The sequence below is a fragment of the Triturus cristatus genome, chromosome 3_2, assembly GCF_964204655.1.
Source record: "Triturus cristatus chromosome 3_2, aTriCri1.1, whole genome shotgun sequence".
Classification (NCBI taxonomy): domain Eukaryota; kingdom Metazoa; phylum Chordata; class Amphibia; order Caudata; family Salamandridae; genus Triturus; species Triturus cristatus.
The window spans coordinates 832,627,307-832,652,002 of record NC_140584.1 but is presented as its reverse complement, the minus strand read 5'-3'; the positions used below and the strand labels follow the sequence as shown (position 1 = coordinate 832,652,002).

The 24,696-nt window shown below is 46.4% G+C and overlaps 1 protein-coding gene across 1 annotated transcript in view; it reads right to left on the bottom strand.

Moving 5' to 3' along the window:
- SERPINF1 (serpin family F member 1) overlaps positions 1 to 12,508 on the bottom strand; it is a 92,373-nt gene extending 79,865 nt beyond the window's left edge. Inside the window, exon 1 of the mRNA XM_085649073.1 lies at positions 12,263 to 12,508. The gene's annotated coding sequence lies outside the window, so the exon portion shown is untranslated. The remainder of the gene's footprint in view (positions 1 to 12,262) is intronic.
- Positions 12,509 to 24,696: the final 12,188 nt, after the last annotated feature.

Below are 24,696 nucleotides of genomic sequence, written 5' to 3'. Positions count from 1 at the left end.
AGTTACAAACCACAAAGAGTTACAAACCTCAAAGCCAATATTAAGAAATGTGTGCAATGCACCCCATGGAAGCTTTCAGAATCAGGGCCGGACTGGCCGTAGCGGGCACCGGGCAATCCCCCGGTGCGCCGCAAGGGTGGGGGCCAGTTTTGGGCCCCTGGGGGCCGTTTTTGTTACAGGTCCGTTTTTGCAGCATAGCTGCAAAATCGGCCCTGTAACAAACTCGGCTGAAAACCGGCCCTGGCACAGAGCTCGGTGGCACCCCCAACCCCCCGCGAGGGGGTTAGGGGGCGGCCGAGCACTTTGCCAGGGCCGGTTTTGGTTCCCAGTCCGGCCCTGTTCAGAACGCCCATAAAGAAGTCCTCAGCAAATGGTAGGATTTGACTTATAAAGTACATAAATCAGAGTGCGAGTAGCGGAAAAACATTAAGAAAGCAATTCATCTTTTTTGGTCCCTCCTCTATCGAAAGGAAAAGCACACAAATAGAAAGTGAAACTGCCACGCATTGACCAATGGGAAGTAAGGAAATAAGAGTGACAATAAAGCCAAACAATGGTAAGTGATTGGCGGGCTCTAAGCTCCCTTTAAGTTTAAGTCAACAAAAGATCTTGCAAGTGACAGTGCCTTCACTGTCTCAGACGAGACCTAAAAAAAGTAGAGATTACCTAGCAGCACCACCTTACCATTGCCTCATCTCTCCCTGGCACTGGACCGGCAGGTAAATGATCAGCTAAAGAAGCCAACATGAATGTACTCCTGCTTCCCTCGGCTTTTTCTGGTTTTCCATAAACCCCTACGGCATTTTCCTAGAAGTTCTAACTCTTTCACGGCCTGATTCCTGTCACGATCACCTCCATAATTGTTTAACACCTTGATATTTCATCTACTCATTCCTTCTCATACTCTCAATGGCTCCTTCCTGACCAGAACATCACAGCATTCCCTAAGCTCCTTCCAGCTCTCTTATTCCCTCCTTTCCTTTACCTCCCCTGTCCCCTTTCAGTGTTTCACAAGTTTTAGGGAAAAAGGCACTAAACAAGAAACAACATAACCTTTACCTGATATTACCATAGCGTGTAAGGTCCCCCGTGGTCCCAAGTTATGCAGAATATTGCTTCACCTCTGCCTCACATCAAGGCATGATTTGCTCAGAGATTGCTCTGGGAGACCCCACGCTCACGCCGATGTTACACTCATTTTCCTGTATCTGGAGATATGCTCGATCTAAACTTTGTGAGTTATATATTAATGGGGTAACCCGGTAGACCACTGGACTCGGGTATAACTAGGTACACAAAAAACTGTCACAGTGGAAACACATTTAGAAATGTAAAAAAGCCATACATCTGTTAGCAATGCAAACAAATTTTACGACAACACCTGTTATTTGCATGTATGCACATTGTTTAATATCCAGTTACTGAAGTCCAACAAAGGATCAGTAATTCAACACAGCGCCAAAAAACATCACAATATCAACATATTCAAAAGTATCTTGGTGTAAGGTACGTGATAAGTGCAGGATTTTTGGGATTAGTGCAGGGCGTAGTGAGGGAGGGAGGTTGTGAAAGATTTACGAACATCCACAATTCAATTGAAGAACCTGACCTGCCAGTTAAATGGCCACAAAACTTAAATTAAATAACACAGACTAAGACAGCAGTTGTGCATTCACTGACAATCTCCTGTGTTGATTGAAGAAATGAAAAAGTCGACGTTTCGACCCCTGTTAGAGCCAGCAAATTGGTTTGCTTGGGGTTGGGGTCTTCATCAGGACCGGGGGAAGGGCTTACACCTGGGGGCAGAGGTCAAAAATAAAAAGCCGTGAGGTGTGTCTATGGAGGACCATTACAGTTAAGAGAAAACAATTGTAAAAGATTATTTACCAGCAGCAGCGGCAATTGTCACGCTGGAAATATTGGGAAGGGGCCAGTCAGTGCTCCTAGGAGGAAGGAAAAGAGACGAGGAATACTAAAACCATACTAAAAAGACGGGTGTCAGTGAAACCTAAGTAACCAGAAATACTCACCCAAGGTGTAGTATTCCAATGCTCGAAAAATGAGGCAAGGGAGGGCTGAATGTATCAGCATAAACACTCATCCAATGGTGTTGGGAGCTGGAAAGAAAGGGGGGAGATGGCGTTAATGGTCTCCCACACTCCAATCCCGTTGTAAAAACAAAGCGCATATAAGGTTGCTAACCCTAAATAAATTGCGCAGGAAACTTGTGAAACAAAATAAGTATCAGCGCATTCATGGTACGTCTGCAAATTATGGCAGGGCGTACAGAGGTGTAAGGAATCCCAAATACACTGAGAAAGTGGCAAGACTCACTTGTAAATTAGCATTGGGGAAACGGACCACTGAGTACTTGGGCTGCAACATACCTCGAGGGCCGCGCCGTGGAAACTGACAGCTAACCCTGGGTGTCGTCACAGGACTGAACAAATACGGACCAATCGCGCGCACAACCAATTGGTCGCGCCTTGATTGGTAGGCTTGGGGGTGTGTCAAGTCACGTGTTCATGTGCGAACCCGGCTAAGGGTCTGGAAGTTTAACGGGAGACAGAGAGAAGCGAAACCGCAGCGGCTGCAAGCGATAACATACCTCGAGGGCCGCGTAAGTCGGTCTGACAGCTCGCCTTGAGCCGCGTCACCTGATCAAATATATCGATCAGACGCGTCCTGATTGGTGGAGGATAAGGGGTGTGTAGTGTTAACTCAGTTTGTCTAAAGCAGGGACCATTTGCTGGTTCTTGATCCATGATCACAGTATTAAAAAGCAATACAATAATTTGAACAGTAGTATGGTAACATCAGTAGATGATATGGAAAACAACCCAACATTTGACATGACATATATATCCTTTGTTAACGCTCAAATAGCATACGTAACAACACAGGTGATTGGTATCACTTAACGGCACCACAGCGGAGGTGTATTCAAGTAAACACTGCAAATACCCAGTGTAATGGGGATTCACCCAGACTTATACTAGACAATTACAGGGGTGAGTCCCATGCTGGCTTAGATGTTTAACCATTGTTTATTAAGGATATTTGGCTAAAAGTTGCGTCAAGTTCATTCAGGCCACATGTGACAGAGTCAAAACGGTCCATCCACTTACACTCCCTGATGTTTAGGATTGAACCGAGGTCACCACCCCTAACACCCAGTGTTATGGCTTCAATTACCAGCCATCTAAGTGATTCAGGGGAATGGTTGCATGTTGTGAAGTGGTCAACCAAGGGTGCACCAGGTGTGTTACATCTAATCCTGCTGCAGTGTTGCAATATCCTGCATTTCACTTTCTGGGTGGTCTGGCCTATATAGATCTTGCTACAGGGGCAGACAATTGCATAGATAACATTCTTAGTATTGCAATTGGTGAGCGTCTTTAAATCCACCGTGCAGTTGTTATGCTGGAACGTCTTTGTTTCAAGAGTCAAATTGCAGGCTTTGCACTGTCCACATTTCACATGACCCGTGGGGGCCGGAAGATGCCAAAGCGATTCAATTGTTGGTCTAGGTTGTATTTCCAAAAGCGATTTTACCACATGATCGCGGACATTTTTGCCTTTTTTGAAGGCATGCATTGGGGGTTCAGTGAGCTGAAGTTCTGCTGCCACCAGGTGCCAATGTTTGTTGACGATTTTGCGGATATCATTACTCCTGGTGTTAAAGGTCGTAACACATATAAGTCTGTTGGGATCATCCATCCGTGCTTTAGGGGTAAGGAGGAGGTCTCTATGATTGTACCAGGCTCTCTTGCGGGCCCTCTTGACAAGCCTCCGGGGGTAGCCGCGTTCAATCAGTCTGAGGATGAGGTCATCGGATTCCGTGAAGAAATCGTCTTTTCTGGAACAGTTCCTCCTGATCCTCAGAAACTGTCCAAAGGGGAGGTTATCACGTAGTCCTCTCGGGTGGTGACTTCCATACCTCAAAAGGGTGTTTCTCTCCGTAGTTTTTCGGAACAGGGTTGTGTACAAACAGTCGTCCCTGACCTTGATAGTGATATCAAGGAAATCGATACTGGACTTATCCTTGGTCATGGTAAACCGAATGTCTGCCGATCTATCATTCAACCAAAGGAAGAACTCATCAAGATCCTGGTCGTTGCCCGTCCAAATCATCAGGACATCGTCGATATATCGTTTCCAATATTTGACTCTTTGCCTGAATGGGTTGGTGATATTACTGACAAAAGTCTGTTCGAAGTCGTCCATATACAAAATGGCCAGATCTGGGGCAAAGCTGGCACCCATCGCCACGCCTTTCGTTTGCATGAAGAAGTCATTTTGGAAGAAAAAGAAATTCTGCGTCATTGCTATGTTGAGCAATTTGATGATAAAATCAGAGGGGACTTGCACCGGTTGGCTTCTTGTCTCTAAACATTTCAAAATCACCTCCAGAGCATGTTGTTGAGGGATACTTGTGTATAGAGACACAATGTCCATTGTCACTAGAAGCTGGGTGGTTGGATCGAAGGGCATCCCATCAATCAGATTAATGACTTGCATCGTGTCCCGTAGGTAAGAATCTGTTTTCTCTGCCAATGGCTTCAAGAAGAAGTCGATGTATTTACACAGGGGCTCGAGGATTGAGCCACACCCCGAGACTATGGGGCGGCCGGGCGGTCTCTCCAAATTCTTATGTACCTTAGGTAAGGTATAGATTGTCGGAAGACGCGGCTGGGGTTGATTCAGAAACTGAAACTCCAGGTTTGAGAGGAAGCCTTGGGCAAGGTCTTCTTGGGTTATTCGAAGGATCATGGTGCTGATCTTTTTCGTGGGATTTATGTTGAGTCTGGTATAGCTAATGCCATCATTCAATTGGGAGTAGAGTTCTTCTTTATAATTATCCACGTTCTGTAATACGATGGCTCCTCCCTTGTCAGCGGGTTTGAGTACAGTACTCTCGTAGGTTAAAATCCGATGTGAAACCATCTGAGAGGTAGGTGTAAATGTCGATGGAGTGCGTAGTCCAGTGCACGATGTAGTTGTACTCACAGGGGCCTGACGAAAGAAATAGCGTAACCGTATCTTTCGAAAAAACCGGTACAGCTCAGTCTGTAGGTTGAATTTATTGGGATAGGTTGTAGGGACATATGATAGGCCTTTACTAAGAATCCGGTGTTCATCAGCGGTAAGTGTATGATCCGACAGGTTCCAAAGACCCCATTATGAACCTGTCGGATCATACACTTACCGCTGATGAACACCGGATTCTTAGTAAAGGCCTATCATATGTCCCTACAACCTATCCCAATAAATTCAACCTACAGACTGAGCTGTACCGGTTTTTTCGAAAGATACGGTTACGCTATTTCTTTCGTCAGGCCCCTGTGAGTACAACTACATCGTGCACTGGACTACGCACTCCATCGACATTTACACCTACCTCTCAGATGGTTTCACATCGGATTTTAACCTACGAGAGTACTGTACTAAAGGAGGCGCTTGGAGTATGCTCCACTAGAAAGTATGTCAAACACAATGTCACCTCAGCTGAACGGAAGGCCCTGGACGATTTGAGGAATAACCGTTCTATTGTCATCAAACCCGCTGACAAGGGAGGAGCCATCGTATTACAGAACGTGGATAATTATAAAGAAGAACTCTACTCCCAATTGAATGATGGCATTAGCTATACCAGACTCAACATAAATCCCACGAAAAAGATCAGCACCATGATCCTTCGAATAACCCAAGAAGGCCTTGCCCAAGGCTTCCTCTCAAACCTGGAGTTTCAGTTTCTGAATCAACCCCAGCCGCGTCTTCCGACAATCTATACCTTACCTAAGGTACATAAGAATTTGGAGAGACCGCCCGGCCGCCCCATAGTCTCGGGGTGTGGCTCAATCCTCGAGCCCCTGTGTAAATACATCGACTTCTTCTTGAAGCCATTGGCAGAGAAAACAGATTCTTACCTACGGGACACGATGCAAGTCATTAATCTGATTGATGGGATGCCCTTCGATCCAACCACCCAGCTTCTAGTGACAATGGACATTGTGTCTCTATACACAAGTATCCCTCAACAACATGCTCTGGAGGTGATTTTGAAATGTTTAGAGACAAGAAGCCAACCGGTGCAAGTCCCCTCTGATTTTATCATCAAATTGCTCAACATAGCAATGACGCAGAATTTCTTTTTCTTCCAAAATGACTTCTTCATGCAAACGAAAGGCGTGGCGATGGGTGCCAGCTTTGCCCCAGATCTGGCCATTTTGTATATGGACGACTTCGAACAGACTTTTGTCAGTAATATCACCAACCCATTCAGGCAAAGAGTCAAATATTGGAAACGATATATCGACGATGTCCTGATGATTTGGACGGGCAACGACCAGGATCTTGATGAGTTCTTCCTTTGGTTGAATGATAGATCGGCAGACATTCGGTTTACCATGACCAAGGATAAGTCCAGTATCGATTTCCTTGATATCACTATCAAGGTCAGGGACGACTGTTTGTACACAACCCTGTTCCGAAAAACTACGGAGAGAAACACCCTTTTGAGGTATGGAAGTCACCACCCGAGAGGACTACGTGATAACCTCCCCTTTGGACAGTTTCTGAGGATCAGGAGGAACTGTTCCAGAAAAGACGATTTCTTCACGGAATCCGATGACCTCATCCTCAGACTGATTGAACGCGGCTACCCCCGGAGGCTTGTCAAGAGGGCCCGCAAGAGAGCCTGGTACAATCATAGAGACCTCCTCCTTACCCCTAAAGCACGGATGGATGATCCCAACAGACTTATATGTGTTACGACCTTTAACACCAGGAGTAATGATATCCGCAAAATCGTCAACAAACATTGGCACCTGGTGGCAGCAGAACTTCAGCTCACTGAACCCCCAATGCATGCCTTCAAAAAAGGCAAAAATGTCCGCGATCATGTGGTAAAATCGCTTTTGGAAATACAACCTAGACCAACAATTGAATCGCTTTGGCATCTTCCGGCCCCCACGGGTCATGTGAAATGTGGACAGTGCAAAGCCTGCAATTTGACTCTTGAAACAAAGACGTTCCAGCATAACAACTGCACGGTGGATTTAAAGACGCTCACCAATTGCAATACTAAGAATGTTATCTATGCAATTGTCTGCCCCTGTAGCAAGATCTATATAGGCCAGACCACCCAGAAAGTGAAATGCAGGATATTGCAACACTGCAGCAGGATTAGATGTAACACACCTGGTGCACCCTTGGTTGACCACTTCACAACATGCAACCATTCCCCTGAATCACTTAGATGGCTGGTAATTGAAGCCATAACACTGGGTGTTAGGGGTGGTGACCTCGGTTCAATCCTAAACATCAGGGAGTGTAAGTGGATGGACCGTTTTGACTCTGTCACATGTGGCCTGAATGAACTTGACGCAACTTTTAGCCAAATATCCTTAATAAACAATGGTTAAACATCTAAGCCAGCATGGGACTCACCCCTGTAATTGTCTAGTATAAGTCTGGGTGAATCCCCATTACACTGGGTATTTGCAGTGTTTACTTGAATACACCTCCGCTGTGGTGCCGTTAAGTGATACCAATCACCTGTGTTGTTACGTATGCTATTTGAGCGTTAACAAAGGATATATATGTCATGTCAAATGTTGGGTTGTTTTCCATATCATCTACTGATGTTACCATACTACTGTTCAAATTATTGTATTGCTTTTTAATACTGTGATCATGGATCAAGAACCAGCAAATGGTCCCTGCTTTAGACAAACTGAGTTAACACTACACACCCCTTATCCTCCACCAATCAGGACGCGTCTGATCGATATATTTGATCAGGTGACGCGGCTCAAGGCGAGCTGTCAGACCGACTTACGCGGCCCTCGAGGTATGTTATCGCTTGCAGCCGCGGCGGTTTCGCTTCTCTCTGTCTCCCGTTAAACTTCCAGACCCTTAGCCGGGTTCGCACATGAACACGTGACTTGACACACCCCCAAGCCTACCAATCAAGGCGCGACCAATTGGTTGTGCGCGCGATTGGTCCGTATTTGTTCAGTCCTGTGACGACACCCAGGGTTAGCTGTCAGTTTCCACGGCGCGGCCCTCGAGGTATGTTGCAGCCCAAGTACTCAGTGGTCCGTTTCCCCAATGCTAATTTACAAGTGAGTCTTGCCACTTTCTCAGTGTATTTGGGATTCCTTACACCTCTGTACGCCCTGCCATAATTTGCAGACGTACCATGAATGCGCTGATACTTATTTTGTTTCACAAGTTTCCTGCGCAATTTATTTAGGGTTAGCAACCTTATATGCGCTTTGTTTTTACAACGGGATTGGAGTGTGGGAGACCATTAACGCCATCTCCCCCCTTTCTTTCCAGCTCCCAACACCATTGGATGAGTGTTTATGCTGATACATTCAGCCCTCCCTTGCCTCATTTTTCGAGCATTGGAATACTACACCTTGGGTGAGTATTTCTGGTTACTTAGGTTTCACTGACACCCGTCTTTTTAGTATGGTTTTAGTATTCCTCGTCTCTTTTCCTTCCTCCTAGGAGCACTGACTGGCCCCTTCCCAATATTTCCAGCGTGACAATTGCCGCTGCTGCTGGTAAATAATCTTTTACAATTGTTTTCTCTTAACTGTAATGGTCCTCCATAGACACACCTCACGGCTTTTTATTTTTGACCTCTGCCCCCAGGTGTAAGCCCTTCCCCCGGTCCTGATGAAGACCCCAACCCCAAGCAAACCAATTTGCTGGCTCTAACAGGGGTCGAAACGTCGACTTTTTCATTTCTTCAATCAACACAGGAGATTGTCAGTGAATGCACAACTGCTGTCTTAGTCTGTGTTATTTAATTTAAGTTTTGTGGCCATTTAACTGGCAGGTCAGGTTCTTCAATTGAATTGTGGATGTTCGTAAATCTTTCACAACCTCCCTCCCTCACTACGCCCTGCACTAATCCCAAAAATCCTGCACTTATCACGTACCTTACACCAAGATACTTTTGAATATGTTGATATTGTGATGTTTTTTGGCGCTGTGTTGAATTACTGATCCTTTGTTGGACTTCAGTAACTGGATATTAAACAATGTGCATACATGCAAATAACAGGTGTTGTCGTAAAATTTGTTTGCATTGCTAACAGATGTATGGCTTTTTTACATTTCTAAATGTGTTTCCACTGTGACAGTTTTTTGTGTACCGATCTAAACTTTGTGTTAGGTCCAGTGATCTCTCCATTGCCATAGGGGATCCTGTCGGGTCAACTCAGCCTTTCATTCTCCCGAGGTTGATAAACTCAGTACCACTGAGTCGAGTAACATTAAACATCTGTTATTCAAAGTCAAGAAACACGTGGCTGGATGCGCACTTTACAGATACTCCTTATGTTAGCGAATAGTCATAGAAGCTGAGCACTCGGTGATGATGGAAGCCAGAGTGAATCAGAACTGGTTGGCTTCAAACACACGCGTGAGGGAGGGGGTGATATTGCTACAGCATTGCACGTTTGAATAGAATATGTTATGTTATTGGAAATTGTAGAATCCACAGTCTGCACTGATATGGGACTGGCTTGCTTTCAATTAACTGGGAGTTGCCTTTTCTAATGGTCCTAAGGTTTCCGTCACAGGCAGGAGTCTGATTTGTCTTGTAAAGATGTCTGATCAGAAGTGTGTATGGGTATGTTCCAATGTTGGGTCAACGTGCCGATTTGAATGACTTGACAATATTTTTTGGTCTCAGAAAGCACACTTTGCCATATTAGCCTTTGACACTGACAGGAACTACTTTGTACGTGGAGGTGCTCCTTGTGAAAGGGAAAACTTATTGTCACTCACAATTAAGTTGCCCAATGGCTGGAGTCTTCTGACACATGCGCCCATGTGGTTTGCAGTAGTGGGATGAAGAAATATGCAAATGACCCAGTAACAAAGCAATGGATGAAGAGGGCTGTCGGAAAGCCCCATTACATATAATTTTAATAAAATTAAAAAAATTGGCTACCATCGGCGCTATCATGCATTGGCAAAGCCAACAGCTCTGACATAGGCAGAGGACATTTCGCTTTGCCAATGCTTATTTTCTTTCTGAATGCTTTTTGTATGAAAGCACACATTGTATTACAACATATATTGTCTAAAAGCCAAAATGTATATACTTTTAATATAAAAGCACACATTGGTCCATGCTGTAAATGACAAACCAAATATGAATGCCACTCTATGAAGTGGGCTGACTGGCAGCCCCTCTAAGTATGTGTGTATATTGTATATATTTTGTATTTATCAAAAAGGTTTTGGACCTAACAAAAACGAGGAAGGCAAGGTGCAGAGTATCAGAGGGGAGGAAACCTGGCCGAAGGAGGGCGCTATAAGTCTGGAATAAATGAAAGGTGGGAAGCCAGTCTTGGGTAAAGGAGAGGAGAGAGCAGGTTTTATGGCAAAGGACAAGTGAGATGTCAGCCAAGGAAACATTAGAGGGTGCGGATGTGCGCCTGGGGCGAAGGACATGAGAAAGGACATTGGGGGCATAGGGCAAGAGAGAGGTCAGCCCGGGACAGCGGGTCAAGAGATCGGATAGGCTGGACCAAAGACAGTGTGTCAGGGGGGAGCTTGTCGGGAAAGAGGCCAGGAGAGGGGTCAATCTGTGACAATGAAAAGGGGAGAGTGAAGGTTAGAAGACACGTAGAGAGAACAGGCGGGGAGAGATGAGAGAGTCGAGAGGTCAGCTTGAGGCAAAAGAGAGGGGAGATCAAAGATCAGTCTTGGACGACGATGAACAGGAGAGAGATCCGCGTGGGATACACTTGGAGGCGTGGATGCTGGGATCAAGAAGAGGGGAAAGGAATGTTAGACTGGGAGGGGGGAAGGGTACCTCTGGGTTGAATAAGAGATGCGAGGCAAAAATAGACCTCGGGACAGGGGCCATGGCAGGGTTGATAGGGAGGCAAACGGTATCAAATAAACTAGGCTCGTATTGAGATGAAATGACGAGGCCAGAGTTGGGGGGGGAGGGTTATGGAAAAGAGCGAGGTTGATTGACGGGTGTTGCAGCATCTGCAAGCTCGTGCCCTGTGATTGCAGCCGAGTTTCGGTCTGGCGTTACTGTTTATTTGCCTTCAGCAGGGGTATCGTCCTGTATGTGGTTCGTTTGTTTCAGAAAATCCATGGAACAGACACTTTTCCCTGCGGCTTTGGATATTGCGCTCACAGATAATAGTCTCCAACCCGACCACAGGGAGAGATGCTGCAGAGAGGACGCGACTGACGGACCCCTTTCTCTCATTTATTCGGACGTTTATTGGCTTAGGATAGAGAACCGCCAGCGCAGCACCCCCGTATCTACTCCCGTCCCCCCATGCATTCCGTACTGTCCTTCCCAAGCCTGCTCCCCGCTTGCCACTCTAAATCAGACCGAATTCCCCACCGTCCTTTCAAAAAGTTTCATGAGCCCCAAAACCAGTGCGTTGAGAACTCATAATGTTGATCGGTGGTGTCCGTCCCGCCCCTCAACGCTCTCAGTTGACATGCATGCACCATCTCTAGCGCAGAGCGCTCGCGCCCCAGGTCCACGTAGGAGGCGCTCATCTAGTCCTGGTCTTAGCTCTGCATTCTGGACTCGTGGTCCCGGTATTATACAGGATAAAACGGGGTACAGATCTCGTGATGAAAACTCATGGATTCGTTGGCTTCTCGCGAATCTTGAGAGCTCTGGAATTGGCACGTCTGTTGTCTTTTTTTTTTTTAATCAGAGAAGCCTTCAGTGGAGAGGCCAATATTTGTAAGGGAAGGCAGCCTTAGCGTCCCTTTAACCAGTCTAACCAAGTGTGAGGCACCGATGGGTAAAGTGAGAAGTTCCTATACTCCTAAAAACCTGATTACCTAATGTCACCAGAAACCCCATGTTCCAGAATTGGAGCTTAATTTTAGAAGTCCTTTTCTCAGTTGTGTTAGGCTAGTTAGATGGAACAGTTAAAATTCAGCAAAAATAAAATGTCCAGGATGCACAAGATTGATAGGGTTCGAGCATGGAGTCATCTAGTAGATATGCATTCTCCAGCAGGCGGGCAACTAGAGCCAAATTTTTTTTGGGGGGGGGGGGGGGGGGCTGAAAAAAGTCGCCAGCCGCGAAACTGTCTCAGCCCGGGCTGACACACACAAAGCCCGGTGAGCCCAATGGGTGTTGCGCGCCTGTTCTCTAGGCTCTGTGCTGCTCAGTCCAATGCTACATTTGAGCCCCTACGTTTTGTTCGCTGAGTGCAGGACAGGAGACAAATGCCCCGTTACTCACCTGCGAGTCACTTCCCTCCCTTGGGACCTAGCACCTCTCTTGTTCAATATCTCTTCTAGGCGCAGGCTCCCTGGAGCCCCAGACTGTGCTGTTCTCCGAGTCCCGCTCTCCGTTTCCCGGGGCTGGCCACTCTGGCAGTCTCTCCTCCCTCGGGTGCTCCAGGTCCCCTTCACCCTTTTATTCCCCGCCCGTGGGGCTGGCTGACGTGGGAGCCCGGTCCGAACTGCCTCTGACAAGCTTCAGTCTGAGAGGGATTAGCCAGGGGCCGCGAACAAGCCCGAGCAAGAGGGAGGAGAGAGGCTGGGGCACGCGGCGGGGCGGAGGGGAGAAAGTGAGGGGGCATGGGAAGGGGGAGGGAAAAGAGAGACAAAGAGAAAGAGAGAGGATGGATACCGAGAAAGGCTCAGAGGCCAGCAAAGGGATGAGAGAAGGAATGAAGGGGGCGGGGGAACGAACGTGGATGGAGGAGATGAGTTTTAGAGAAAGAAAAAAAGAAGAAAGGAAACCATAATGGACGGGGAAAACAAGGGTGAAAGAGACAGAGATAAAGTAATTCTGTCTCTTATGCCGCCCTTATTCAAAGACAATGGCACACTTTCTCTCTCGTGCCCCGCTGGAGCCTACTTGTGCGACACAAAAGGAAGCTGCATGCAAGAATGAGGTTTAGCGGGCTCGATTATTATTGAGGGAAAAAGACATGGGGGACCCGGAGGGCGAGGGTGCCTGGGCGGCCAGAGGGAGTGGCTGAGCAGATGTGGGTAGAGGGAGGGTAGCTGTGGAGAGAAAGGTAGAAGATGGGACGAGAGGCGCCCGTGGCCGCATTACATCACGCCCCCCTCCTGTGTTCCGTAATAACTGGATGGCCCCTAGAATGTATTTAAGAAAGTTGAAGAACAATCTTTAACTCCGCCCCCTCCTTAACTACCTCCCAATAACTGCCTCCACTCCAAAGGACACAAACCCCAATCACACGTGAAAGATGAGCCCTCGAATCTTCCAGAGAGCCACGTGTAAGGAACCCCGGAAGCACACGTGTGCACATGTGATGCGAGCTATGTGACAGCCCCCTGTCAGACGCTGACTCGGTGCTTTCCAAGCAGCTGTGAAGACAGCGGTCTAATGAAAGCAGGGAGACGTGAAGCTCTGGAGAACTGAGGGCTTCAGCACAAGCTGGGTTATTAGTTGTGCAGGATGCGAGTCCTGCGCAAGCAACATGTCCACAGTTGTCTTACACCTACAGCAAGCCAGGACTATTGGCTTTGTCAATGGCTGTTAGCTGCATAAGATAAATAAGCAGCAACAATGGCATCTTTGTATAAATACTTAAAATGCTTAATTTCTGAAATGATGAGGCGGTGAATGAACTATAACGAGTCCTTTCAAAGAGATCAAAGGCGCTGAAGGGTGGCACTGCTGCCAAGCTTGCTTTGGTCGCTGCTTTATTGTTTCATGTAAAGTTTTGCTTTTTCATAGCGAGGGCACGGCGCAGAATAAGTGATCTGTCAAAATATCAAACATGTTAAGCCAACACCGAGGCTCGAACACGGGTCCCTAGCTCCTGAGTCGGCAGCTGGCAGGGTGCTTACAGTGCCAAAGGCCTCACTCATTGGCTGTGTCCTCTCTCCCCACCCCTCATACCTCCCACAATACTACTTGGTTTATTTTCTTACTCATTTTGTTGCATGTGGTGACAGCTCCCTGGGGTAACATTCGCAAAATTGCTGACCTTTCTTTTAGAAGAACAGGAAACGTGAGAGTGCTCGCCTTGACCGCGGCTTAACTTGTCTCTTCTGTGACCTGATATAAGCCCTGCACATAATTGTGTCCAGGGCTCTTTTGCTGTGATTACAGTACCTGTGCCGACTGCCAGGCTGTGCAAGCTATGACATACATCCACTACACTCCAAACCAAAAGACATAGGTAAAATACATTGTCATTTACAACATTCAATAGCTCTAACTCTCCCAAATGCGAGACCTATTGCATTGCAAATGCTTGTTTTAATCCCGGGTGCCTGTGCCCACCTGGTACCTGGATGCAGGTAGGGTCGTGGGGCAGTTCAGGGTGCCCACTTACGACTGCCCCACCGGCTTCCCCTGGAGCCGCCATTCCTCCTGCTGCTTCTGCAGCAGGAACAGCAATGGCCTGTTTGGCCAATTTTCTTGATCTTTGGCTATTTTGCTTCTGACCCCCCCCAGACACCAGGATAATTTCCAACAGACTTCCTGCAAAAAGAACAGATGATGGATGGAATGCTGAATCAAATCAATCAAACATTCACCCACAGTCACAGATCTGGGTTAAATCAGTTGTTTTTTTTGCACGCCACGCCATTCCAGTTGAGACCCAGCCATATGCAAATCAGTCTTGACCCTGTTCCCCATGGAAACAGTCCATACCGAACTGCCAAGCCAGGTCCTCCCCGGACCAGAAACAAGCATCCTAGGACCGGTTTTCGGAGTTTCACCCCTCATCAGCCAGGATAGCCTGAATCTGGTGGCTTAGCGAGCAAGGGATCCATGTTTAGACATACCCTTCACACTTAGGGTGATAAATGCAAAAAGAACAGATGATGGACCAAATGCTGAACCAATCAAACATTCATCCCCAGTCACAGATCTGGGTTGAATCCTCCTTCCTGCCCTCTAAAGGGCACACCTTGCAGGGAGATGGTTTTACTGCTGACTTTACCAGTCTTTCCCTCTTCTGGTTCCTGGTGCTCCTCTCCTATTGGCGGAGGTCTCTTATGGAGCCTCTCTAGAACACCCTACTGCTCACACTCCCAAACCCCAGAACCTCCTGGCTGTTTTGCAGGGCACTCAGATTGGCAGTTGAGTCCAGATCTTCCCCCATCTGATCCTCAGGGAGCACAAGGGGGGCAGCTCCACTAGCTCTGGAGAGACACATCTAGTTGTGGGGGTCAGCTAGAGCCAAAGTCTTTAGCAGGGTATTAGTTGTCCATGGACCTACTGCTGTCAGCTCTCAGGTCCACTTCTTGCTCATGTTCTAGTCGTCACCCTCTATGTAGACAACCCTTGTTTGTTGCTTTTTCCTCCCTCCCACTTCCCACTGCTTCCTGCACTCGCTACTCAGTTGCTCCCCACGCCCACTGTCTTTTTAAAAAGTATGTTGTTTTATTTATTTTTTGGGAGGGGAGATCCAATTGCTGCTGGCCCTCTGCCTTTAAAAACGCACTTTTAAGCTACTTCTCTCATATTTTTTTAATTTAATAAATACAGTTTTTCAAAGTGGCACCCGCTACTTTTTATAGGCAGGGAAACTTAATGATGCATGCATACTTACATGTTATTTCACATACATGCACCTACAAAATGACATGGCCACTGTATCATCACACCTTTTTTTTGCTTTCTTTTCTTTTGACTATTCTTCACAGTGTTTTGCAGCTGCTGTACTTTATCACCAAAAGGCATTGAAAAAGCCAATAGACCTAGTGACTTTGCCAGTACTTGTTTTTTTTTATTTGTGCTTCATCTCACTACGTTTCTTTTCTTGGTCTCCTTATCTGGTGGCTAACATGACTGTCCAGTCTGTGCGATTTGCTGTCCCCATTATCGTTCTTCAGAGAAAATGGAATCGGTCACCTGTTCCAGCATCTCCTTGGCCACATTTTTGTAAGATTTGTTTATTTATTTGTTTTCAAAGTTTTATATAGTGCGAACTTGGCCTCCGAGGGTATCAGGGTGCTTTACAGATTATGCATCATAAGGTAAAAAGGCAAACAGACAGAATAACCAAAACGACAAAATTCAAAGTCAAAAGTATCCAGCAATCTCGTGAGGCACAGCAAAACACATCATAAACAACAGAGGGAGCAAAAAGGTTGCAGTCTAGAATTGTCCGACCGACTCATGAACAGGGTGGTTGGGGAATAGACAACGGGAATGAACCCAGAATCAAAGGAAGGTGCCAGGCTAAGGCAGAAATTTCTTCATCAGTAGCCCATTTACTTCTTTTTTGAAGAAGACAGTAGACAGGTTCACCCTGACTTCAGGGGGAAGGACGTTCCAGATCCTCGGAGCAATTCCTGAGAAGGCTTGGTTATAGGTCTTTTTTGTTGTGGAATTTTTGAGGTTTAAGCAAAAGAGAGCTGGCGCTTCTGGAGGCTCTCGAACCACAGGAGAGTTCCGTTTCTGCGCAAGGTACAACAGTGTCTTGAAGTGGATGGCTTTGTGAGCCATACATGCAATTTTTAACTGTATCTGAGCTTCATATGGCAGCCAATTCAGTTCCCGCAAGTCCGGGGAGATGTGGTGGTATTTTTTTGTGCCAGTTAAGAGCCTCGCAGCAGAGTTGAGGGTAGCCCTAAAAGGAGCTGTCCTAACTCTGGGCAGGCCACCAAGTGTTGCACTACCATAGTCCAGCTTTGAGATCACTAATGCTTGAACTGCAACCTTTAGGTCATGAGCAGGGAGGAAAGGTTTGAGCTTCCTAAGTAAGCTGAGTTGGAAGTTCGCTCCTTTGGTGAGGGCACTGATGTGCTTCTGCATGTTCAGGCTTTTGTCTAGAATGATGCCCAGAGATGATGCCGAATCTACAAGGTGCGGTCTGCAGTTAAGGGCCGTCAGCTGATTCAACCATTGCTCTATGACGAGGGATTGGTTGTGGGGTGAGACCAGTAGGAATTCCATTTTAAGAGCATTTTGCTTCAAGTGATTGCCGGTCAGCCATCGTTGTGTTTCCAGCAGGACTGAATTGAGGGACTAGATGTCTTCGGGGGAGGCAATCTTCAGGTATAGTTGGGTATCATCCACATACATATGATAGCGAATGCTGGATGATTTTAAGATTTCTGTCAGAGGCTCCATAAACAGGTTAAAGAGCGTGGGGGACAATGATGACCCATGTAGCACCCCCAAGTTGACTGGTGCAGGGTGGGACAATGATTAGTTCACCTTGAAGCTTTGGGATCTGTTACGAAGGAAGGACGAGAACCAGCTTAAAACCGTCCCAGAGAGCCCCATCCTGTGCTCTAGGAGGTCAATTAGGTGATCATGCTTGACAGTATCAAATGCTGACGAAAGGTCCAGCAGGATCAGTAAACACGACTCATTGTGATCCAGCATTCTAAGTGCATTATCCACGATGTGCGTTAACGCCGACTCTGTACTATGACCTGGACGGAAACCAGATTGGCATTGATCCAGGAGTTGGCAATGGTCAATGTGATGGCAAAGTTGGGCAAGCACACATTTCTCAAAGAGTTTTGCCATTGTGGGGATGTTAGTGATTGGGCGAAAGTTAAGAAGGTCCGTGGGATCCGCATTTGGTTTCTTTAGGGTCGGGGTAACTTGACCTGCTTTAAGGCAATCCGGAATAGCACCTTGCATAAGAGAAGCATTGATGATTGTCGTCCAAAGAGTTAGTAAGGCGGGAACAAGTTCGATGGCAGGGGGTCGTTTGTAATAATTGGAGGGTTTCAAGGTCACCAGCATTTTGTGTATAGTATATTCATCCACGGTTTGGAACAGATTCCAGGATGCATTATTTTTGAGGCGGCAGGGCTGTGAGAGTTCAGTGAAATTCGACTCTGAGGGGCAAAGGGTGATTAGCGGCCCGCTTGAAATGAGATCATGGGCCAATCGTAATTCAGATTCGATCTTAATAGTCTTCTCCGTGAAGAAAACAGCGAATTCTTCACAGTTCAGCAATGTTCCTTGACCCGGGGCCGATAGGTTAGGATGATTATTAGATTGGGACTTGATGATTTCGAACAGTTTTTTCGGACGGTTTTTTGACTGGTCTAGTTGAGTTCTGAAGAAGGTAGCCTTCGAGAATCTGATGCGTTTGTTGTATGTGCTTCGCAAGGATCTCAGGTGACAAAGATGTTCAAGGGAGGGATATGATTGCCATTTCCTTTCTGCAAGTCTTAAATTCCTTTTTTCGGCATTAAGACTATCATTGAACCATGGTCTGGAGAGCTTAGCCGACACTCTTTTAAGCTGAAGTGGTGCCCCTGAGTCAAGTACATTAAGCATTGCATGGTTATAGTGGGCCGTCAGGTCATGGACATCATACATGTTCAAAGGGGGGGGCAAGATGTTATCACAGATCTCCGTCAGGTCTTGCGAGTTGATGTTCCGTAAACATCTTTATAACGGTTTTGGGTATTTAGGTTGGGATCTGTTTGCTTTTACTGATTCAAGGATGAGGAAGGTGATACAATAGTGGTCAGTCCAGTCACAAGGGAGGATCGCCTCCAAGCTGAAGGATTTGGGCTTACCAATGACAAGATCTAACGTGGCTCCTTTGATATATGTAGGGCTACCACATATCTGGATAAACTTAAGGTCAAGTAGGAGGGATTTGAGGCTATTGACCAGCATATCGTTTACATCATTCCAGTGGAGGTTGAAATCACCCAGGGAGATCTGAGTGCCATGGAAATCCGCGTTGGCCGAAATAATATCCATGATCTATTCTGTGAAGGGAAGGTTGTATAGGGTGTGAAGTTATATGGGTCCCATAATACCACAGGAAACAATACACTTGTGTCCAAGTCCCTAGACGATTCCCAATCCTTTGAGTGTCTACATTTACCTTTGGTACAACTGTGTCTTTCAATATCCAGTGTCTCCTGTGTTTCATAGTATCTGTCTCTCCCCCAGAGTTTCCCAGAGTCTTCTAATATCTGTGTCTCTCAGCATGTTTGTCTACTAAGTGTCCATGTCCCACAGTGTTATTTTGGTATCATCCCAGTGTCTCAAAAATCACAAAGAGGGGGGACTGGGAGCAGAAAGAAAGAGAGGTCCACACCCCGAGCTCCCAAGACTAACATTATAAGCACTGGTGGGTGACTTTTCCTGAAGAGAGGCAAAGCAGGCCTATTTAGTCGCTAGAAGGACTAGTGAAAGAGACTATCTCATAGACGAGGTTGGATGAAAGATATTATTAAGGCGGGGAAATTCCTCCTTTTAGAAAAAGTGCCCTCACACACCCATGCGTGTGTCATGCTTCATCATCGAGCGTTGCTCCTTGTGGGGGTGGTGATGCAGTCCTCCACGGAACATGCGAGAGGGCTGTTTATCGGAGTTCTTTTATTGGAGAAACGCCGCAGTGGTGCGTGCAGGTGTCTGGGGGAGGGAAAAGAGAGTGAGTGAATTAAAAATCCTGCATTGGTACCCTAAAAAACTTTATTCAGGGGTCCGTGTAGTATAGTTAAAAAAGGTGACAAGAGAAGGCCTCGATCTAATTTGTTTAGAGGAGTGACCTCTTTTGCCTCTCTTCAGGAACAGTCACCCGCCAGTGATTATAATCAGACAGTGTCTCCCTGTGGCGTGTCTCCCCGATTGTTACAGAGAGATCATTCCACCTGACTAGGAATCATGCCCTTTGTGTTTTCCTGTGTCAGATTCTTCACGTGTCTCTGGTGTCAGTGGCCGTGGTGTCCATGACTTTTATTGTGTCCATGACTTCCGGGGTGTAATGCAGACCCCTGCAGCCCCTGTGGCCCCAACCCTTTAAGGGGGCCCCCTTCAACCCAAGGCCAATGAATAGCTTAGAGAGATGGGAGACTTGGGAGGCCTCTTCGCATTCTGCAGGGGTCCCTCATCATTTTGCGTTATGCCATGGTGTCTCCCTGTGTCCTTAGATTTCTGTTTCTATTTCCGTGTCTTCCCATGTCTGTTTTCGTGTGCTCCTGTCACCCTATGTATCCTCTAGCTCTGTGTGTTCTCGTGTCTCCACATGCTGGTGTTTTCCCATTTACATGACTAAGTATACTGTGTAAATGTCCAGTGGTGGCTGTCAACAACTTAAAGTGGTGGGGCAAGTAAACTTTCACTGAGAGACACCTGAAATGCCTATAGGCTCCGTGCCAAAGCTCTCAATCGTGGGTCATTATAAACAGTGTTTAAAAGGAGCCACGACTGAGAGCTCTGGAGTTGAGGCTGAAGGCAGTGCAAGTTTTTCACAGTGTCTATCACAGGGTCAGAGAGGTGCTGCTGCTGACTCCAGCAAAATTAAATAAAATACTTGACTCGCATGCAATAAACAGTAACTAAATTGGTTACATGAATTACATGAACATTTTAAAGTTAAACTTTAAAGTTAACGTTAAAACGTTAATGTAATGCACGTCAGCAATTTAGATACTGTTTATATTGTTTAAACATGTAAATAAAAATGCAATGTTTGCCTGAGACCCTAGACCCAGCTCCGCTAACCAATTCAGACGCTGCTCTCATGCTGTTAACCAGCATGAGAGAAACACCAGGATTGGTTGGAGCAGACTGGTTCAGCGCTCGTTCAGGTACTGGGTGTTCATTCTCTCTACCCGGCTGTCTAAGACAGCTCAGGTTGGAGAGGTTTAATGTGTGCATGTGAGGCTGGCCATCGCAAGAAAGCCGGACAAAGTTACATGAGCACTTTAAAATGCTGCGACCAGCCACCACTTCTCTCTGCTGCCCGCCCTCACATTCAGCACGGGCTGTCAGAGGGAACAATAAAATGGTAATAAAGTAATTTTCATAACCAGTTTATATTTCACTTTTGCTGCATATGCTGAGGGCGACGCTCCTCCACCCATATGAAGAAGCTGCTGTCAATGTCTCTTCAAGTGTCCTAGTGGGCATCAATGGTCAGGCCTCTTCATGTTCGTATCACCCCTATCAGTGTCTTTCTGGAGCCTCCATGTAACTCATAGTGTCAAAATCTTCTTATATCCCATTCTCTACTGTGTTGTTTCTTCCAAGTGCCCACTTCACTCCATTATAAGTAGCATGTGTCTCTTCCTCTCCCCATGTTTCTATACTTTGGTAGATGTATGTTTTTCAGTGTCCTGCTAGCAGATTCTGAAGTCATTAAGTGGAGATGACAGTGCGTGCAGTGATATGGTGTCACGTGGTGTGATGTGCTGAGGTTTGATGTGGACTGAGAGTGAGTTTGAGCTGGACTGTCCCTAATGGAGCAGGACCAAGGCTGATTTGCATATGGGTGGTCCCTGTCACAAGGTGTGCAGTGGGCAAAAGATGATGGACTGGAATGTGGCCAGAGTTAATACAAGTGGCTGAAATTAACTCAAGCATTCCGCCCATTACTTTTTTGTTTTTTATTTGTATTTTCCTAGACATGTGGGAGTAATGCAAATTATTATGACGTGTTATAGTGTGGTAAGATATGCATTGGGATATTGTACTGATTGTAAGTGATTCTGAAAAAACACAGACATTATGAAACCTGCTTGGAGAACCTTTCTCCAAAAGTGTCTGTCTTTGAATTCTTTTACCTTAAATTGCCTTTCAATGATGCTGAACCATGCTGGGGAATGCCATTCATTTCTTTTCTCTCCTCTAATCTTCATCGTCCCTCTCAACCATGTTTTTTTCTTAATCCCACTCCTTTACCCCATCTATGCCCAACTCTGTCCTTACCCTGCTTAGAACCTAGTATCTGTGCCACTGCCTATACACTAGTACATCAACCTATGCCCTAGTAATGCTGCCAACACCTATAATCTATTACTTGAACACCATCCTCTCCCAGTAATGTCTTTCCTCTAGTCCTACTTCTACCTGTTCCCTGGTACCTGCACCAATGTCTAATCTATTGTCCCGCTACACCTGTACCATAGTACTTATATTCATACCTGTTCCCTAGCACCTTTACCCATCCATGTACAAACATACACTTCTGGTAGCCTAATCATTCCGACCTATAACCGAGCACTTCAACATGTACCCATACCGTAGAATGCTTGAACACACCCTAGTACATCTACCGCGGTCTATATTAGGTACTTCTACCTATTCCTCGGTACTTATATCCTTGCACCTCTACTCCTACCTATACCCTAGTACTGCACATTTTACCTATAGTCTACTATAGGTCATCTATATGCTCTTTCCTAAACCCCTACCTTTAACCTCTGTATCCCTAAAGGCACCCGAGTCTCTTTACCTATACCTTTACAGCAGTACTTTTACCTTTGCCTCTCCCCTGCCGATTATATACTAGCACCCTTACCTATACCCTAGTAACTGTATGTCTTTCTATAACCGCGCACCTCTACTCCTTCCTATACCTTCATATCTGTGCCCCTATCTATGCCCTAGTACCTCAGCTGTTCTATTTTCTCTTTCCCTGTTTATCATTTGCCTCTCCTGATATTTGTATTTGCGCACTTTGCTCAAAGTTTTGAGGACATTTTTTTCTTCATTTCGGAAATGGAGGTTCATCCACCTGGGGTCGCCCGGCTGGGGCGCTCCAGTCTGCTTGCTCTCCGGACAGAGGAGGAGCCACTGAAACATGTACACGAGTACACGTGATGTGGTTATGTACAATGGTGTGTGTTGCTGATATGTGGTGTGATATGGGGATATGCTACTATGCAATGGTGTTCAGTGTGACGTGGGTTGCTATTGTGAGATGTGGCAAAGTATTGTGAATAGTGGTGTGTGTTGTTGTAGACTCTGTTGCGACACAATGCAGTATACTATGTCTTGCGTTGAATCGTGTATTGTGGTGCTGAGTGGTATTGTATGGTGCGATGTAATGTTGCATGATGTGGTAATATATGATATGTGATGTGTTATGGTGTATGGACGTTGTGTTTTCTGGTGTGGCATTGCATGAAGTAGTGAGAGTGGTGTGGAATGTTGAAATGTTGTTTGGTATGATGTGGTGAAGAATGGTGTATGATAAACATGATATTTTAGTTGTGCTGATACTTTGTGTGGTTATTGCATGTGGATAGCGCTTTATACCGTTTGTATGGTTCTGTGCCCTTTTGGAACATGGGTGCTACATTTCGTTTTGGGACAATCATTGATCGGAGCCAAAGTCATTTTTTGACGTAATATGAATGAATGTTTTGCTATTTCTATAGTGCGAACATAGCTGTGAAGCAGCGGAGAGCTGTGCGTTATATTAAGGGTTGGGAAATGTTGTCCCGATGGATGGCAGGACGACACCTGTAGGAAACCAGATCGGAAGCAGGGCCGCTGCCAGTCTCGGCTGTATGCCGCTCACTGTTACCAGGAACCCAACGCAACGTATCCCTTACAGGTAGAGGTAGCCTGTAGATGTATGATAAGAATCCACCGTATATCTCGAGAGGCCCCACTTTACTCCCCACTGTTGCCCTTGGCCGGTTAACCCAGCGGTCAAAACTTATACACCACCCAAGTCTTGCAGACGTGGACGGACAACTCGCAACTTGAGATGGAGGCCTTGCTCGCAGACGGACAACTCCTCCCATTCGATCGGTTGACAGAGGAGAGCGGCCTCCCACTGGGACAGTTCCTTCTACATAGACAGATAATCTCAGACTGCCGTAAACTGTGGGACATGTCCGAGGGAGAACTGGTGACACATCCGGTACTTCACACAATGCTACACATTAGTCCCGGACGACACCTGATAACTTGGCTATACAAAGCCATACGTGAACTTACAGTCACGCCATTAACCCCACTGCGGCATAAATGGGAGAGGAATTTGAGCACCCGTTACACAATAAGGAATGGGAACAGGGACTACAGTACCCAAAGAGGGTCTCTCATAATTCAAGGTTTGAAAATATATAATTTTTTATACTACATAGAGCCCACCTAACACTGGCAAACCTCCAGAGATTCTACCCCACCACGCAATTCTCCTGCCCATGCTGTAGCACCCCCAATGCAACATTCCATCATTTGTCTTGGAGCTGCCCCAACCTGGTATCATATTGGAATACAGAACATGACATGATAAAGGAAGTAACAGAGCTCACAACCATCAACACTTGGGAAGCCTGTGCACTGGGAGTGTATCGCTGCCGAAAACGTCTTAAAACCCAAACACGATTTGGATCACTGGCCATATTACAAGCAAAACGAGGGATAGCCATGCACTGGTGGGCTCCAACAGGACCCCCGATTGCAGCCTGGATAGGAGCGGTTAATAAATGGGGTGCAGCAGAGGAAGATGCCATTAGGCAGGAAGAGGTAAGAGGGGTGCGGAAGCATCACATATTCATTGAATGGGCCGCACTCCTGCACAGCTTCCGACACAAAGCACCACAGCACCTAGACACACTACCACCCACAGGAGAATCGAGACAGACCCTGCCAGATAAGACCCATACGGAATCCCAAACATCACAGGACCCCCTTGCACACAGTAAGCAAACGGAATCCTCCCGACAGATCCAACAAGGGTAGAATCACCATGGACACGCAGAAGCCCCAAGCCAAAAACCATCAGAGATGACAGGCGCTCACCCAAACAAACCCCGCCTTCCCAACCACTTCTACCCAGTTCGGAATCCACAGTTAATAATAAACCGTAGTTCCTGGTAGTTCTATGTACCAGACAAGAGATAGGAAGGATGAACCCCCACGGGTGGGAATAAGATCATCACGACAGAAAACAATCACTGACCAACATACAACCTACACCCAACTATTAGAAACAAAATGTAAATGTGTAA